Source organism: Lepus europaeus, chromosome 22 (genome assembly GCF_033115175.1).
Source record: "Lepus europaeus isolate LE1 chromosome 22, mLepTim1.pri, whole genome shotgun sequence".
Lineage (NCBI taxonomy): Eukaryota > Metazoa > Chordata > Mammalia > Lagomorpha > Leporidae > Lepus > Lepus europaeus.
In genome coordinates this window covers 38418739-38436157 of record NC_084848.1, presented here as the reverse complement: position 1 = coordinate 38436157, position 17419 = coordinate 38418739, and the positions used below count along the sequence as shown (strand labels likewise).

Sequence of the window (17419 nt, the reverse complement as noted above, 5' to 3'; positions counted from 1 at the left end):
CTTACCTATTACCATTGACTCTTTTTTTTTTAATTTTTTTTTTAAATTTTTGACAGGCAGAGTGGACAGTGAGAGAGAGAGAGAGAGACAGAGAGAAAGGTCTTCCTTTGCCATTGGTTCATCCTCCAATGGCCGCCATGGCCGGCGTACCATGCTGATCCGAAGGCAGGAGCCAGGTTCTTATCCTGGTCTCCCATGGGGTGCAGGTGCCCAAGCACTTGGGCCATCCTCCACTGCACTCCCAGGCCACAGCAGAGAGCTGGCCCGGAAGAGGGGCAACCGGGACAGAATCTGGTGCCTCAACCGGGACTAGAACCTGGTGTGCCGGTGCTGCAAGGTGGAGGATTAGCCTGTTGAGCCACGGCGCCGGCACCATTGACTAAGCAAAGTTTAGAGGCACGAACCTTGCATAACTAAAATCTGAGTATAACTTTGAACTTGCCAAAAACATAACCGTGTACAGCATACTATTGGGCAGATGCTTTAGTAATAACATAAACATTGAGTCAACACATACTGTGTGTATCAGGTGTGTTATATTCAGTGAAAATATGCAGGAGTCATGATCCGTCAATTTTTACTGTACACACAATTTACTGGAGACAGGCACTGCTTATGGGAGATGGTCAGAGACACAGGTGTTATGTTGTCACCATAATAGCAACAAGAGGTGGCTACAGAATTATTACAGTGGAACAGTATATACTACAGTAAATGTTATGCAGTTACAATTTAATATGGCATCTTTGCAAATAGTGCCATGTACAATTTTTAGTTTTGTTCATAGACATATATATTTTTGGTAGTAAATTATAAAATAGACTGTTGCCAATTTATTTTTTCATAATTCATGACATACTTTTTCTTAATTTTTAAAATGTTTCTAGGCTATATAATTCATCTACAAATTTTTGCAAATTGACACAGTCTCCCAAAAAAGTCATATATAAGTGGATCTGCACATTTCTTTCTTATAAATAATTTTTATTATTTATTTATTTTTAAAGATTTTATTTATTCACTTGAGAGTCAGAGTTATAGGCAGAGAGAGACACAGAGAGAGAGGTCTGCTGGTTCACTCCCCAAATGGCCCCAACGGCTGGAGCTGAGCCGATCCAAAGCCAGGAGCCAGGAGCTTCTTCCAGGTCTCCCACATGGGTGCAGGGGCCCAAGCATTGAGCCATTTTCTACTGCTTTCCCAGGCCATAAGCAGGGAGCTGGATCGGAAGAGGAGCAGCTGGGACATGAACCAGTGCCCATATGGGATGCCTGTGCCACAGGCAGAGGCTTAGCCCACTACACCACAGAGCCAACCAGGATTTACACATTTCTGACCCATGTTGTTCAAGGGCAAACTGCAGATCATTCTAGAGATATTCATTACTGTAACCAAAGATCTATATATTTCATGTCTTTTTCTTTATGTACATGTGATAAGAATAGGATATACTTTGTTACCTCCTGAATTTACTTCATGTAACAATATTGTTGTAGATTATCTAAATTTAAATACTCATACAAATAATATTTTAAGTGATTTATGATACACAGATTATGATGACATATAATGCAAAATCATATCCACTTTTAAATTAATGTAACATTGATATTTATAAAGGTCTTCTGAATTCAATTGCAAATAAAATTATTAAATAAGAGACATTTAGCAACTAGAAAGACAAACATTTTTCAGAAAGAGAAATTTTGATATTATAATTTGCTTTGGGCAAACAATACCATATCAATTTCCTTATCCATTTGTGACAGCTATCAATCTCAAATGAATTACAAATAGAGAAAATTGATTTCTACCTATATTCAGTATTATAGCCAGTTGAAAAGCTTTTTCACCTTCATCCCCATCTTTGCCATCTATAAAGTGACTAATTTTTCCTATGATGCATCATTTTTCAGTTGCAACAACACAAAATTTCTTCATTGTAAACGACAAACAGTCTCAAAATCCAGTTCAAACCAGTTTTGGTTTTTCTGATTTCTGTGAAAGTGAAGGGTCAAAGAAAAATACACGATTCATGTAAGAATTCTACACTGCTGTCGGAGTTTTAAATTTGCCTGCCAGATTGTGAGCAAGTTATGGTTGTGATACAATTTAATATCATGTAATTATTCTTTTTTTGGGCCAAAGTTCAAATTTGTTCATGTCTCTAGATAAGAAACATTTTCAGGTTCTGTATAGAGTCAGCTGAATTCCTGCTAAACACTGCTAAATAATAAGCTTTTGCTCAATGGTAATTTTTCTAGCATTTCTGTGAATCTCCATGCAATTCTGTTTTAGTGCTACAAAGAAAACCTTTATTTTTCATGTAGTAATATGGGCAGCCAAGTTGAAGCAGGGTAGGTGAGAGAATTTCAGAGTACATCTTGGGACAGTAGAGCTCACCTTTTCTGGCTATCTGAGTGATGTGGTCATCTCTTCCAAAACAAATGTGGTTTTCCTCAGAATGAAGTACTACCAAAACATTTAAAAGGCTATAAACAGGCTGGTGCCACGGCTCACTAGGCTAATCCTCTGCCTGCAGCGCCGGCACCCTGGGTTCTAGTCCCGGTTGGGGCGCCGGATTCTGTCCTGGTTGCTCCTCTTCCAGGCCAGCTCTCTGCTGTGGCCCGCGAAGGCAGTGGAGGATGGCCCAAGTGCTCGGGCCCTGCACCTGCATGGGAGACCAGGAGGAAGCATCTGGCTCCTGGCTTTGGTTCAGTGCAGCGCGCCGGCCACAGCAGCCATTGGGGGGTGAACCAATGGAAAAAAGGAAGACCTTTCTCTCTGTCTCTCTCTCTCACTGTCCACTCTGTCTGTAAAAAAAAAGTCTATAAACACAGCATTCACAAGATATTTTTCGTCTAGATGTTAATTTCCACTACAAGTTGCATATCTTTTTTTTTAAACAGGGATTTTTTAAGACAACCATCTTAAAATGAAAAACTGTAACAGAAGCAGACCATACAGTGCTCAGTATTTATCCTTGCCTGGTTTTCTTTCCGTGTGCCTTAAGCTTCTGGCAAGTCATACTTTCCAAATTTGTCCAAATTGGGTGGATAATGTTTTCCCTTTGATTTTTTTGTGGGTCATGCAGAAACATTAGCTGTTTGGCTCTTCTATTGGAAAATGTATAAAGTTTCTTTGGTGTACATGTGTCAGAACTTGCCGATGAAGAACCAGAGGCAGTCTCAATAAGTTGATTAATTTTATAACCTGGACTTGCAAAAACAGGTTAGCTACCCTCCTGTGTAAGTGGAAATTATATGGCAGCACCAAGTAAGCCAAAGCTTCCCAAGAGCATCTTATTATCAGGGATCACAAAGCTAAACAGTTACTGTGCCTGAAGGTTTGGGGTGGCTCTTGGGAATTATGCACACATTCTTTGTTACCTCAGTGAACACTTTCTCATTCTGATACCTCCAACCCTCACTTTCAGTCCATTCTTCTAGAATCATAAAGGATGAAAGGAAGATCTTCCAGTGAGCTGTTTTTGTAGGGGGCAGATAAATGTCAGGATCCTTGAGCTGATGGTTCCCCCACCCCTCTGTGTGTTCAGGCCACAGGCATCTCTGACTATTGCTGGTGGGCATTCTTCAAACTCCATGCCCAAGACTCTTCATAAGACTGGGGACAACTAGGTTCAGGGACAAGAGTTTGCCTCAAGGTCTTTTTGATACCAGCACCTCACAGATTCTTTTCTGTAGGAGCAAAGACAAATCTCAGAGCTTGCCATCCTAGGACCTATAGGAAAAAATAGCTGAGAAGAGAAGTCAGTGGAAAAACAGGCTTCCGTCCTAAAATACTATCACATTGCTGTTGTGTGGATATCCAAGTTATGCGTATCTCAAAAGACATCAAAATCACATATTGCTGTTGTGGTGGATACATAAGTTAAGCATATCTCAAAAGACATCAAAATCACATAAAATGGCTAATGTATGTAAATTCCAAGGACACTATGATGCAGAGGCTCTCCACGTGTTACTGTACCACCCCTCTGATTCCTTCTCTCTTTCTTGGTGTGAGCCCCTCCAGTCTATATCTCAGTGGTCCATTGGTTGATGATGCAGATTTTGCCTACGTCCTAACCTTTAGTTGTCCATCTTGGTTTCATCCATGGCCCTTTGGCTCCTGGATCTCAGTTCCATGTATCAGTGTTTCACCTGTTCCCACCCTTCCAAGAATACACATATATCTCGTAGCTAACTGTCAGTAGGCCTGGGAAGGATTCAGGAGGATTGAGCAGCTGAATGAATTTTCTCTGCTACAAAATGTAGGGCAGAGAGTGGGCATTGAGAGGTGGGAAAAGCTTGCTCTGCACTCTTCCTTCCCAGTGAAGGGCGGATCCTGGTTAAGAGAAGGAATGCAAAATACATGTGTCACTGAGTGTGAAACACATGTGTGGGGTCTTCAAATTACTCCTGGTGAATTCACATGATTTTTTAATTCCATTCTTCTAAGAATATTTTGAAATACCCTTGTACCTGAGACATACAGGTGGTTCTCATAGCATATTTGGGCCGAGATAGATATATTTTTTCTTTAATGTCAAACAATTATTTATTTTTTAAGAAATAGAGGGCAAGAGACAGAGAGAGTGACTGTTCTTATTTACTCTCCGAGATGCTCACAACATCCAGGGCTGGGCCAGAGAACTCAGTACAGGTCTCCTCAATGGTATCAGGAACCCAACGGCTTGAGCCACGTCTTGTTATATGCCATATATTTTTCTGTCTTGTTATATGCCATATATTTGTCTGTCTTGTTGTATGCCATATCTTCAGTACCTTGAATAGTGCCAGCATTGAAAAGGAACTCAACAAATAGTATTATTGTTGCTGTCCTAGAAATTATACTTCATTAATACTGGTGCATGGAAATTCTGAAAATAAGGCCGGCGCCGCGGCTCACTAGGCTAATCCTCTGCCTTGCGGCGCCGGCACACCGGGTTCTAGTCCCGGTCGGGGCACCGATCCTGTCCCGGTTGCCCCTCTTCCAGGCCAGCTCTCTGCTGTGGCCAGGGAGTGCAGTGGAGGATGGCCCAAGTCCTTGGGCTCTGCACCCCATGGGAGACCAGGAGAAGCACCTGGCTCCTGCCATCGGATCAGCGCGGTGCGCCTGCCGCAGCGCGCCTACCGCGGCGGCCATTGGAGGGTGAACCAACGGCAAAGGAAGCCTTTCTCTCTGTCTCTCTCTCTCACTGTCCACTCTGCCTGTCAAAAAAAAAAAAAACAAAACCAAAAACAAACAAACAAACAAACAAAAACAAAAGAAATTCTGAAAATAAGGACTGGTGTGAACAAATGTCACATGGTTTGGACACCCAGCGAAAAAGTGTGCTGGATGACTGTGTTTGTGAAATAATCCCTGCAAAGAGAGAAGTCATATCCATGTGGACTCCTTTCTGTGATGAGGGGAAATGAGCCCTAGGTATGGATGGACCCTGGGTTCCTGACCCATTCCACCCTCCACCATCTAGATAATTCTTTCCTCTTGGGGCCTCTCTTTCTTCACCTGAAAAACAATTTGGGACTAGAGCTATATAATCTCCAAGTCCATTCTAATTTTAAGGCTCCTCTAAAGTAATTTATCTTGCATACCCCTTAGAGGACTAAGACTGTGAAAGACAGAGTGAATGTCATAAATGGGTAGAATGTTTAAATCACAGAAATAAAAATATTTCACATCTGATCTAGCACCCTATTTGATTTTCAAAGCCACCTTGCAAATTAATACAATATGCTAAGAAATAGATTTATGGCAAGAGGTCACATGGAAAATTAGCAACAGAGACAAGACGAGAGTCCAGATCTCAAGAATCCTGGTTCTTTTGGGGGTCCCCTAAGAAAAATATAGAATTTTTTTTTAATTTTTAAGAATTTATTTATTTGAGAGGCAGACAGAGCTCCTATCTGCCAGTTGGTAAACCTACAACAACCAGGACCGGAACAGGCTAAAGCTAGGACCTGGGAACGGAATTCGCGTCTCCTGCATGGGTGTCAGGAACCCAATCACCTGAGCCATACTGCTCCTCCCAGGACCCACAATAGTCAGAAGCTGGAATCAGAAGCCGAGGCTGGGCATTGAACCTAGATACTCCCTAAATAGGACACAAGCATCTCAACCACTAGGTTAAATGCTTGCCAGAGAAACAAGTACTTTTTAGGTTGCATGGTACACATCTTTTATATTTACCTTGTAACTGCAATCCTCACTTGGTCAAAACGCACATTTGAATACAGTCCTGTACAGAAATGCTAAAGTTCCTTCCCACCTCCAACTACTTGCAAGTAGTACTACTCTTGATTTGATTTAAACAGATGCTGATAAACCTTCTGGGAAACAAGTGGAAGAGTCAATTCTTGGATCTCTGGACAATATTGGCAGCTACTGGGAACAAATTACAATAAAGGACAGTTAAATCTCAAAGGCAATTTTTTTTCAAATATTTATTTATTTATTTAAAAGGCAGTGCTACAGAGAAAGAGAGAGAGGCAAAGACAGAAATAAAACTTCCATCTGCTAGTTCACTCCCCAAATGGCCACAATGGCCAGAGCTGGACCAGTCTAAAGCCAGGTCCGTTCTTCTAGGTCTCCCACATGGGTGCAGGGGACCAAGCACTTGGACCGTCTTCCACTACTTTCCCAGGCGCATTAGCAGGGAGCGGGATTGGAAGTGGAGCAGTTGGGACTTGAACCGGTGCCCACATGGGATGCTCCTGTTGCATGTAGCGGCGTAACCCACTAAGCCACAGAGCCAGCCCCTCAAATGCAATTTATCCTGTTGCAAATAAGCCCAGTGTGAACTGGATTTAGCAATAAAAGATATAGGAACTGAAAAAAGCACTTCTGTTTCTTTGTTTAGGGCGTATTTTTTTTTAATCTTTAAGACACATTCAGCTTTAACAAAAATTACTACAGGACCCTCTAACACAGTATAATATGGATGGAAGAAAGCTGTTTCATTCTCACTTTGCAGGTCATTGCTGAGCTGTGACAGTCGTTCCAGAACTTAAAGGATGGGAAGCTGGAGCGCCTGGCAAGGATCTGTACCTGGTGGAGAACGTGAACGTGGCAGTGGCAGGCAGCAACACTTAAGCAGTTCTCCTGCTGGTGTTTAACTGCCACAGAGCCCCAGCGCTGCAGAGGCCAGCCATACTTAGGAAAGTGTATGGCCTGCACTGATTAATTAATGCTTGTGAGACAACCCTCTGGGATTCTCAGAAATACTTTGAGGAATTCGTGAATAAACAGGTAGGTACTTCCATTATTGGAATGTCACGCTGAATTACAAGAAAGTACTCTGCTCTGAATTTTGGATTTTTGTAAACCATACCACTCCAGCTTGATTCCTGGTTAGAAGTTTCATTTCCTAAACTATTTTAATAATTCTTAAGCTCGTTCTCACCCAGTGAGTTAATACATTGATTTGTTAACTCCTGCATGCCATGAAATCATTTGCTCATTAAGTTTCTCATTAAGTTGAAAAAAAAAAATCCCATTTTTCCAGTCAAGGCTTTTGAGATGCACTCTTTAAAAAAACCTGATTTTGCTGGAAGTTGAAATAATACTTCATTAAGTTTCTGAAAAATGCAGACCATAAATATAAGCTGCATTTTGCTTGCTAATCTCCTCTGCTAAATCTGTGTCTCCTTTTACTTTCTAAAAAAAAAAAAAGTAAGTATTTGAAAAAGGTTTGCAAACCTTGTTGACAAAAAGTCATAAGACAGGCTAGGCAGTGATATGAACACGGTGAAGATGTACCTGAAACAACAAGGAAACCTGCAGCTGGAGCTGCCCATCATGAGCTATAGTCTTTCAGATTCACCCAGGGGCCCACTTTACAGCACAAGGCACACGGCACATGGCCACGGGGTCCACCGGTTCTCAAATGCTATGAAAAGTTGCATATTATGAAAAACTATGCTTAGATTTCAAACATTTTTGGAACCAAAGTAAGCTCATTATTTAAATTCTATTTTTGTTTGAATTTTTGAAGTTTCCTCATAGGTCCTCCAAAAGTCACCAGTCTGATAGGGTGGCAGAATAAACTCTTTTTTTAAAAAAATTTTTTCAAGATTTATTTATTTATTTGAAAGGCAAAGTTACAGAGAGGGAGACACAGAGAGAGAGGTCTTGCATCCGCTGGTTCACTCCCCAGATGGCTGTATCGGCCGGAGCTGTGCTGATCCAAAGCCGGGAGCCAGGAGCCTCTTCCGGGTCTCCCATGGTGGGTGCAGGGGCCCAAGGACTTGGGCCATGTTCCACTGCTTTCCCAGGCCACAGCAGAGAGCTGGATCATAAGTGGAGCAGCTGGGACTTTACCCGTTATGCCACAGTGCTGGCTCCAAGAACAAACTCTTAAAGGTGCATCTGGGACTCCATCTTGGAGATGAAATCCTGTGAGTTTGGTACCATCTCTCAAAATGGGCGATAACAACCACTGTCTGGTATCTAATAGATAGAATACAAGGGTACAGGAGCCAAGGAGCAGAATGGAAATCTATTTATATCATCATTCCCAGTGACTTATTTGAGACATCTGAACTTTTCACCCCTGCTTTGTATGTAGTGGGTCCTGAGGCCCTATTACCCAAGGGCATAATTAAGTGTTTCATTGCATTTTTAAAAATCTTGGGGTGGCTGTTTGGCCTAACAGTGAGAAGCTGGTGGAGACACTTATATTCCACATTGGAGTGCCTGGGCCCAAGTTCCAGCTCCGCTCCAGATTCTAGTTTCCTGCTAATGCACCCGTGGGAGGCAGTAGTGTTAGGTTAGGTGCTCAGTTCCCTGCCACCTATGTGGGAGTCCTGGATTGAATTCTTGGCTGCTGTCTTTGGCCTGGGCCAGCCCCAACTATGGCAGGAAGAGAATCAGCACATGAGAGACCTCTGTCTTTGGCTCTTTTCTTGCCTTCTAAATAAAATAAGTTAATTTTAAAAATTTAAAGATTTATTTATTTATTTATTTATTTGAAAGGCAGAGTTATAGACAGAGCCACAAGAGAGAGACAGAGAGACAGATTTTCCATCCTCCAGTTCACTCCCCAAATAACTGCAATGGCCAGAGTTGGCCCGGTCTGAAGCCAGGAGCCAGAAGCTTCCTCCCACCCTCCCAAGTGAGTGCAGGGGCCCAAGCACTTGGTCCATCCTCTGCTGCTTTCCCAGGCTCATTAGCAGGGAGCAAGATCGAAAGTGGAGCAGCCGGGACCTGAATTGGCGCCCATATGGGATGCTGGCATTACAGGCTGCAGCTTTACCTGCTGCACTACAGCCTGGCCACAGTTAAAATTGTTAAACATCTCTATGTATTTATTTGAGAGAAGGAGTGTGAGCCCATCTTCTGGTCCCCTCTGCAAGTGCCTTCAGTCCAGGTCTCCCATGTGGATCGCAGGAATCCAACTACTTGTGCTATCAGCTCTGTCTCCCAGGGACCACATGAGCAGGAAGCTGAGATCAGGAGCAGGAGCTAGATGTTGAACCTAGCTGATCTGGGACTCGGTTGTCATAACTAGTGTCTTTATCATAGGTCAAATGCCTACCTAGGGCCGACGCTGGGATGCAGCGGGTGAGGCCACTGCCTGCGGTGCTGGCTCCCATGTGGGCACTCGTTCGAGTCCCAGCTGCTCCACTTCCAATCCAGCTCTCTGCTATGGCCAGGGAAAGCAGTGGAAGATGGTTCAAGACCTTGGGCCCCTGCACCTGCATGGGAGACCTGGAAAAGTCTCCTGGCTCCTGGCTTTGGATGGGCGCAGCTCCGGCCATTACAGCTGTCTGGGGAATGGACCAGCAGAGGGAAGACCTACCTCTTTCTCTCTCTCTCTCTCTCTCTCTCTCTCTCTCTCTCTCCCTCGCTGCCTCTGCTTCTGCCTCTCTGTAGCTCTGCCTTTCAAATAAATAAAGAAATCTTTAAAAAAAAAAATGCCTACTTCACCCCCTACCCCCTTTACATTTTAAGCTTAAGCTGCCATCCAGTCACTTGGGACTCCATTTGTCAAGACACTAGCAAGCAAGAAAATGAATCATATCCTGGCAAGAGGAATTGCCCCAGTCATGAGGAGGCAGTAGGGGCACTTCTGCACAGTGGGTGTGGGGAGGAATATGTCTGGCTCTCAGGAGATCTGTTGGAGCCCGTTTTGGCTTCCCCATGCCTTCTTGTCACAAGTAAATGGACACCATCATCAGCGCCCAAGGAGGGCAATTGTGAGTAGAGGCTCAGTTTCTCGGAGTGGAAGTGAAGATCTGGGTTACCCTCCCAGGTGATCTGCCTAGAGGTTCTAGATGAGGGTGAAGAGTGGAGGAAGATGATGGGTATCAGGCATAGCCCTGAGCTCGATTGCAAATGCTATGTTGTTTAGAAAGCATGGCTTTTCCCAACCAAACTCCTAGAGAAGCTACTCCTCGGTGGACCACATTGTTAAGACAAGTGGATCTGGGAAGTGCAGGAGTGTACGCCATGTTGCTCCACCCAGCCCTGTTCAGGCTTGCATATCGAGCCCCAGCTGCTGAGAATGTCAGCTGACAGCTTGCAGCTGTGTTTCTCTGTGCGCTGCTGTCCTATGGGGCAGCCCGCAACCAATGCTTAACTGGTGCATAGGTGCAAAGCCATGGCACAGTCCAGTTGCATTTGAGACAAGTCAGAAGGACCATCCAGCTCCTATTTAGATTAGCTGAAATTTCAGTTGCAAATTCATCATGCACTGGCTACTTCCTTTGACCAAGTCTGCTTTCCTCTGTTCTTTCCAAGAGAAGCTCTTTAGAGATGTCCTGTAATGAATCTTGTGCATGCAACTTTTGGCTTCAGAATGTGTTTCCAGGCAGGTCAATCTCAGACAGGATCCTAGAACGTAACCCAAAGTTTCCCGGCAAATCAAAATCAACTCTCGCAATGTGGCTTCCATCAGTGGCAAACAGGTAGTTAAAATTGCAAACTTGGCTTATGTCATAATTGTTGCTTATTTCAGGTTAAACAAATGTTTATTAATTCACTCATGCTTTAAAAAAATCTCTGAGGTTTTTTTTTTTAATGTGGTTTACCTAAATAAGCACAATAAATATTTATAGAACAGTAGCAGAGCTCTACAAAAAGTACAAGTGCTTATCATTAAGTAGGAGGTTGGAAAATTTTGAGGGGGAAATCAGGTGGGGAGGTAGAAGTGGGAGGGTAAAAAAGATCTATTCTCCTTTTGGCCTATTTATTTCATGTAGCTTTGTTTTTAAATAAAGATTTTGGTTACTTGTGGTTGAAAGAAGTGTTACTTGTTTAAGCTTAAAAAATGATGAGATTCTCCTAAGTTTGACTTATTGTGGTCTTTTTATAAAATGTATTTTGGTATTTATTTTTTTATTGTTAAGATTTATTTATTTATTTGAAAGGCAGAGTTACAGAGAGGCAGAGGCAGAGAGAGAGAGAGAGAGAGAGAGAGAGAGAGTCTTCCACACGATGTTCACTCCCCAAATGGCAGCAATGGACAGAGCTGTGCCAATCCAAAGCCAGGAGCCAGGAGCTTCTTCCAGGTCTCCCACGCAAGTGCAGGGGCTCAAGGACTTGGGCCATCTTCTGTTGCTTTCTCAGGCCATAACAGAGAGCCAAATCAGAAGTGGAGCATCTGGGCCTCGAACCAGCACCCATATGGGATGCTGGCGCTGCAGGCAGCTGCTACTCCACAGCTCCAGCCCACGGTTTTAAGAGTATGTAATCAATAAACACTTTTGTTAAGTTTTAAGTGTAAGGCTTGTAGGTTTATTATTCCTTCTTACATAATGAGTTTTTCAATTTTCAACTCACAATTTTCTATAGTACAGAAGTTAATCCATAGAAGGGAGTCATCTACACTCAATCTGACTTGAATGTTACACTGTGTTCTTTAGGAGGGAGATTGCTCACATGCACTGCAATGGATCCTTTGCCCAGGGAGATTTTATGGCATACTAAGTGGAAGCTGGAGTAATTTAAGAAATTCTTTGAATAATTTAAGAAAACATCTTCAAAAACACTATGGGCTTAATTTAGGATTTTCTGGATAGTGCAAAAGCAAGTCCCATTCAGGAGACATTATTCTTTGAGTTGTGAATTTTGATCTTTCCCAAGGCTGGCAGTTGTAGTCCAATTCTCTCTTGTGATGCTGGGCAGTGGCAGATAGGGCTGCTGGTGGTCACCCCTGAGGTCAGGCTGGGGAGGAACCAGTGCTGTACAGTGTGGTGCTTGGCTGAACTAGGATGCTAGGTACCTCCGGTAGACTAAATGTATTTTCAACCGATAGTATTTTCCACTCACAGTGAGTTTGTCAGGATGTGGCCCCATTGTAAGCTGAGAACCTGTACTCCTCAAGCAGCAAAAATGTTAAAAAAGAAAAAAAAAAATTAAATGCATTGTATGCAAGGACCTGAAAAAGTTTGCAGAAAATAGCATTGAAAGATAAGCTTATTTTGGTGAAAATTTTGAAATCCACACAGTCTTTTCATAATGTGCAGTTTCCATGAACTTTTTGAAGACCTCTTATATGCCATTTGGTGTTAATTGTGTTTTACCCTACAGTTCTCTGATTCCAGAAAAATTGATAAACATGTACAGTATATAAATTCTATTTAAGGCCGGCGCCGTGGCTTAACAGGCTAATCCTCCACCTTGCGGCGCCGGCACACCAGGTTCTAGTCCTGGTTGGGGCGCTGGATTCTATCCCGGTTGCCCCTCTTCCGGGTCAGCTCTCTGCTATGGCCCGGAAAGGCAGTGGAGGATGGCCCAAGTCCTTGGGCCCTGCACCCGCATGGGAGACCAGGAGAAGCACCTGGCTCCTGGCTTTGGATCAGCACGATGCGCCGGCCGCAGCGGCCATTGGAGGGTGAACCAACAGCAAAAAGGAAGACCTTTCTCTCTGTCTCTCTCTCACTATCCACTCTGCCTGTCAAAAAAAAAAAAAAAAATTCTATTTAAGCCAGATGGCTCCATCCTCTCACTTTGCCATTTGGGGTGTCCCTTCCCCACTCTCCCAGAAACTATCCTTGTGAACATGTCTCAGAGAGAATAGAGGCAGATGGACAAGACTCACGTGGCTTTTTGTAGCTCCCATCCCTCCCCCCACAACACACACAAATGTACCTGAGTCTGCTCTCTTCCTTATCTCTTCCTGTCATTGTAAAGACAGCTCTTTCGTCTCTGAGCCTGTGTTTGGATTTCATCCCCTCCACTTTCTTCAGGGATCTGAAATGATCCTCTATCTCCTTTCTCACCTCTATCATCAGCCTCTACCCTGATTCTTTCTCTTTAGAGAACAAAGATCACGTTCCTGCTGTCCTAAAAAGAGACTTTTATGAAAAAAAATTTAAAATTGTGGGTTAACATGTACTGTGAAGGCACTTTAAAAAGTTGATGTAAAATGGAATTAAATGATGTTTATTTTCATGCAAAAAAATTGAAATAATGTATGCCAGGAGCCTTCAAAAACTATGTAAAAGTATGTTATGAAAAACTATTTTGCATCAAAATAAACTTTTTTTTTTTTGACAGGCAGAGTGGACAGTGAGAGAGAGAGACAGAGAGAAAGGTCTTCCTTTTTGCCGTTGGTTCACCCTCCAATGGCCGCTGCAGCCGGCGCATCTCGCTGATCCGAAGCCAAGAGCCAGGTGCTTCTCCTGGTCTCCCATGCAGTTGCAGGGCCCAAGGACTTGGGCCATCCTCCACTGCCTTCCTGGGCCATAGCAGAGAGCTGGCCTGGAAGAGGGGCAACCGGGATAGAATCTGGTGCCCCAACCGAGACTAGAACCCATGTGCCGGCACCGCAAGGCGGAAGATTAGCCTGTTAAGCCACGGCGCCAGCCTCAAAATAAACTTTAATAAACAAAATAAACTCTTTTTTTTTTTTTTTTTTTTTTTGACATTCAGAGTGGATAGTGAGAGAGAGAGACAGAGAGAAAGGTCTTCCTTCACCCTCCAATGGCTGCTGTGGCCGGTGCGCTGTGGCCGGTGCACCACACTGATCCGAAGCCAGGAGCCAGGTGATTATCCTGGTCTCTCATGCGGGTGCAGGACCCAAGCACTTGGGCCATCCTCCACTGCACTCCCTGGCCATAGCAGAGAGCTGGCCTGGAAGAGGGGCAACCGGGATAGAATCCGGTGCCTCGACCAGGACTAGAACCTGGTGTGCTGGCGCCGCAAGGCGGAGGATTAGCCTGTTGAGCCACAGCGCCGGCCACAAAATAAACTCTTAATTCCATTTTTCTACACACTCTTTGAAGTACCTGCACACTTAGATGTTTTCACGGGGTAGAATGGAATATCTCAACAAATATATACAGGGTATAATGATCACATCAGATAATTAGCATTTTCTTTTTCTTTCTTTCTTTTTTTTTTTTTTGACAGTCAGAGTGGATAGTGAGAGAGAGAGAGACAGAGAGAAAGGTCTTCCTTTTACCGTTGGTTCACCCTCCAATGGCCACCACGGCCGGCGCACTGCGCTGATCCAAAGGCAGGAGCCAGGTGCTTATCCTGGTCTCCCATGCAGGTGCAGTGCCCAAGCACTTGGGCCATCCTCCACTGTACTCCCAGGCCATAGCAGAGAGCTGGCCTAGAAGAGGGGCAACCAGGACAGAATCCGGCGCTCTGAGCAGGACTAGAACCCAGTGTGTTGGCGCCACAGGTGGAGAATTAGCCTATTGAGCCAAGGCCAATTAGCATTTTCTTATCATTCTGAATGTTTAGAGCCTCAGGGCCCTCTCTTTTAGTTATTCACAAAACATGAATATAAAATATGTCACAAGGAATTAGTACTCCACTGGAACTTATTCCTGTATCAAAGTGTACCCATTATCAACCTCCCCCTCTTTCCCTTCCGTCTACCTTTCTCAGCTGCTAGTAATCACTCTTCTAGGGTCACACTAACTTTTTTTAAGTTTCCGTATGTGAGAGAGAACATGTGGCATTTTTATTTCTGTGTCTCTCATAATGTCCTGGAGCTCTATCTATTTTCCTGCAAATGTCAGGGCTTCATTCGTTTTATAGCTGAATAATATTCCACTCTATGTCTGTTCCACATCTTCTTTGTATAGTCCCCCGCAGCTGTCACTTAACATTGCTTTCCATTCACAGCCAAATTATTGTAAAAGAGTGGTCTACACTCACAATCTCCACTTTATGACATCCTGGTCATTACTTATGCCACTGCCTTCTATTTGTGTCACTCCAAGAAACTGCCTTACTGAGGTCTTACTGACTGATTTCTTTCTGTATCTTATTTTTTAAATTAAAACTTAACAGATATAAAGCTGTCCATACTTATTAACATGATGTTTTGATAGATGTTTGCATTGCATAATTTTCAATCAGTGTAACTTTATCATTTCTTTGTGGTGAAAATGTCCAAAATCTTATCTTCTAGTTTTATTTAATAGAGAAATGTATAGTATATTAACATAATCTATAGATACTCTACTGGGCACAATAGAAACCCAAAACTTCTTACTTCATTGTAACTGTAATTTAGTACCACTAATCAACTTTTCCCCTTCTTACTCCTCAGCCTCTAGTAACCACCATTATACTTTTAATTTCTATGAAATCATCTTTTTTTGGACTCCACATACGAGTGAATGTGATTCTTTCTGTGCTTAACCACTTTCATTAGGGTTTTTTTTTTGTTTGTTTGTTTGTTTGTTTGTTTGTTTTTGACAGGCAGAGTGGACAGTGAGAGAGAGACAGAGAGAAAGGTCTTCCTTTTGCCGTTGGTTCACCCTCCAATGGCCGCCGCGGTAGGCGCGCTGTGGCTGATGCACCGCGCTGATCTGATGGCAGGAGCCAGGTGCTTCTCCTGGTCTCCCATGGGGTGCAGGGCCCAAGCACTTGGGCCATCCTCCACTGCACTCCCTGGCCACAGCAGAGAGCTGGCCTGGAAGAGGGGCAACCGGGACAGGATCGGTGCCCCAACCGGGACTAGAACCCGGTGTGCCGGCGCCACAAAGCGGAGGATTAGCCTAGTGAGCCGCGGCGCCGGCCACCTTCATTAGGTTTTAAAATGCTTAATTAAATAGATGCTTTAGAGTTCTTATCTACTTAACCAATATGTAGATTTTGACATTGTTATTTTCTTCATCCTTTTGAATAATTTTTTTTTTTTTTTTTTTTTTTTTTTTTTTTTGGACAGGCAGAGTGGTCAGTGAGAGAGAGAGACAGAGAGAAAGGTCTTCCTTTGCCGTTGGTTCACCCTCCAATGGCCACCACGGCCGGCGCACTGCGCTGATCCAAAGGCAGGAAGCCAGGTGCTTATCCTGGTCTCCCATACGGTGCAGGTCCCAAGTATTTGGGCCATCCTCCGCTGCACTCCCAGGCCACAGCAGAGAGCTGGCCTGGAAGACCTTTTGAATAATTTATTGGAAATGTAGAGAAACTGACAAAGAAAGATCTCCCATCTGCTGATTCTCTCCCCAAATGCCTACAACAGCCAAATGCCTACAATAAGCCAATCCAGATCTCCCACATGAGTAACAGGGACCCAACTACCTGAACCATCACTGCTGCTTCCCAGGTCTGCATTAGAATCAGGAGTGAAGGGGCCGGCGCTGTGGCATAGTGGGTAAAGCTGCCGCCTGCAGTTCCGGCATCCTATGTGAGCTCTGGTTCAAGTCACGGCTTCTCCATTCCGATCCAACTCTCTGCTATGGTAGAAGTCCTTGAGCTCCTGCACCCGTGTGGGAGACCTGGAAGAAGCTCTTGGCTTCAGATCGGCTCAGCTCCAGTCATTCAGTCATTGCATTCTCTTGTCTCTCTCTCTCTCCCCACCCCACCCCCCCTTTTCTCTCTGTGTAACTTGGACTTTCAAATAAACAAAGAATCAGGAGTGAAGTCAGAACTCAAATCCAGGCACTCCAATATAGGATGTGGGTGACTCAAGCGATGCCCTTACCTCTGTACTGAACTCCTGCCCTCTTCCTCCTTCTCAAAGCACTTCCCTTGATTTGCTGGGTTTCCACCTGCCTCTTGAGTTGCTTCTTTATTTTCTTCAAGGTTTGGTGACTTTAGTATTTTATCTTCAGACTATTCTCATCTTTTACCCTCAAAAGTTTATTGGGAAAAATTATGCATGGAATGTGTCTATATTCATCCCTTTCCCACTTTGCCTACCACACTCATAGCCTCTGCTATCCCATACATCTGGTTTAGAACATTTCTGAGTTCAGACTTGTCTAGACCAAATGAGTACTTCTACTTGGAAGGCCCGGGGGAATCACACAGCATACACGGTGTAACTGAAGTCGTCATTCTAGATTCATCCTTGATTTTTCCCTTCACCTTATCACAACGACATGTCAGTTCTGTTTCTCCCTGATGGTTTCCTGTTTCAGCTGCCCTTCCTGCAGTCAGACTTGCTTCTCTCAACTTCACTACCTCGCAGCCTCCCTAGTGTCAATGCAAATACAGGTGTGGTCC

At 43.8% G+C, this 17419-nt stretch overlaps 1 long non-coding RNA gene across 1 annotated transcript in view; it reads left to right on the top strand.

The window, feature by feature from the left end:
- Positions 1-17419, top strand: part of LOC133751284 (uncharacterized) — a 68435-nt gene that overhangs the window by 11185 nt on the left and 39831 nt on the right. The window contains exon 2 of the long non-coding RNA XR_009864799.1: positions 6978-7252. This is a non-coding gene — a long non-coding RNA (uncharacterized LOC133751284). The remainder of the gene's footprint in view (positions 1-6977; positions 7253-17419) is intronic.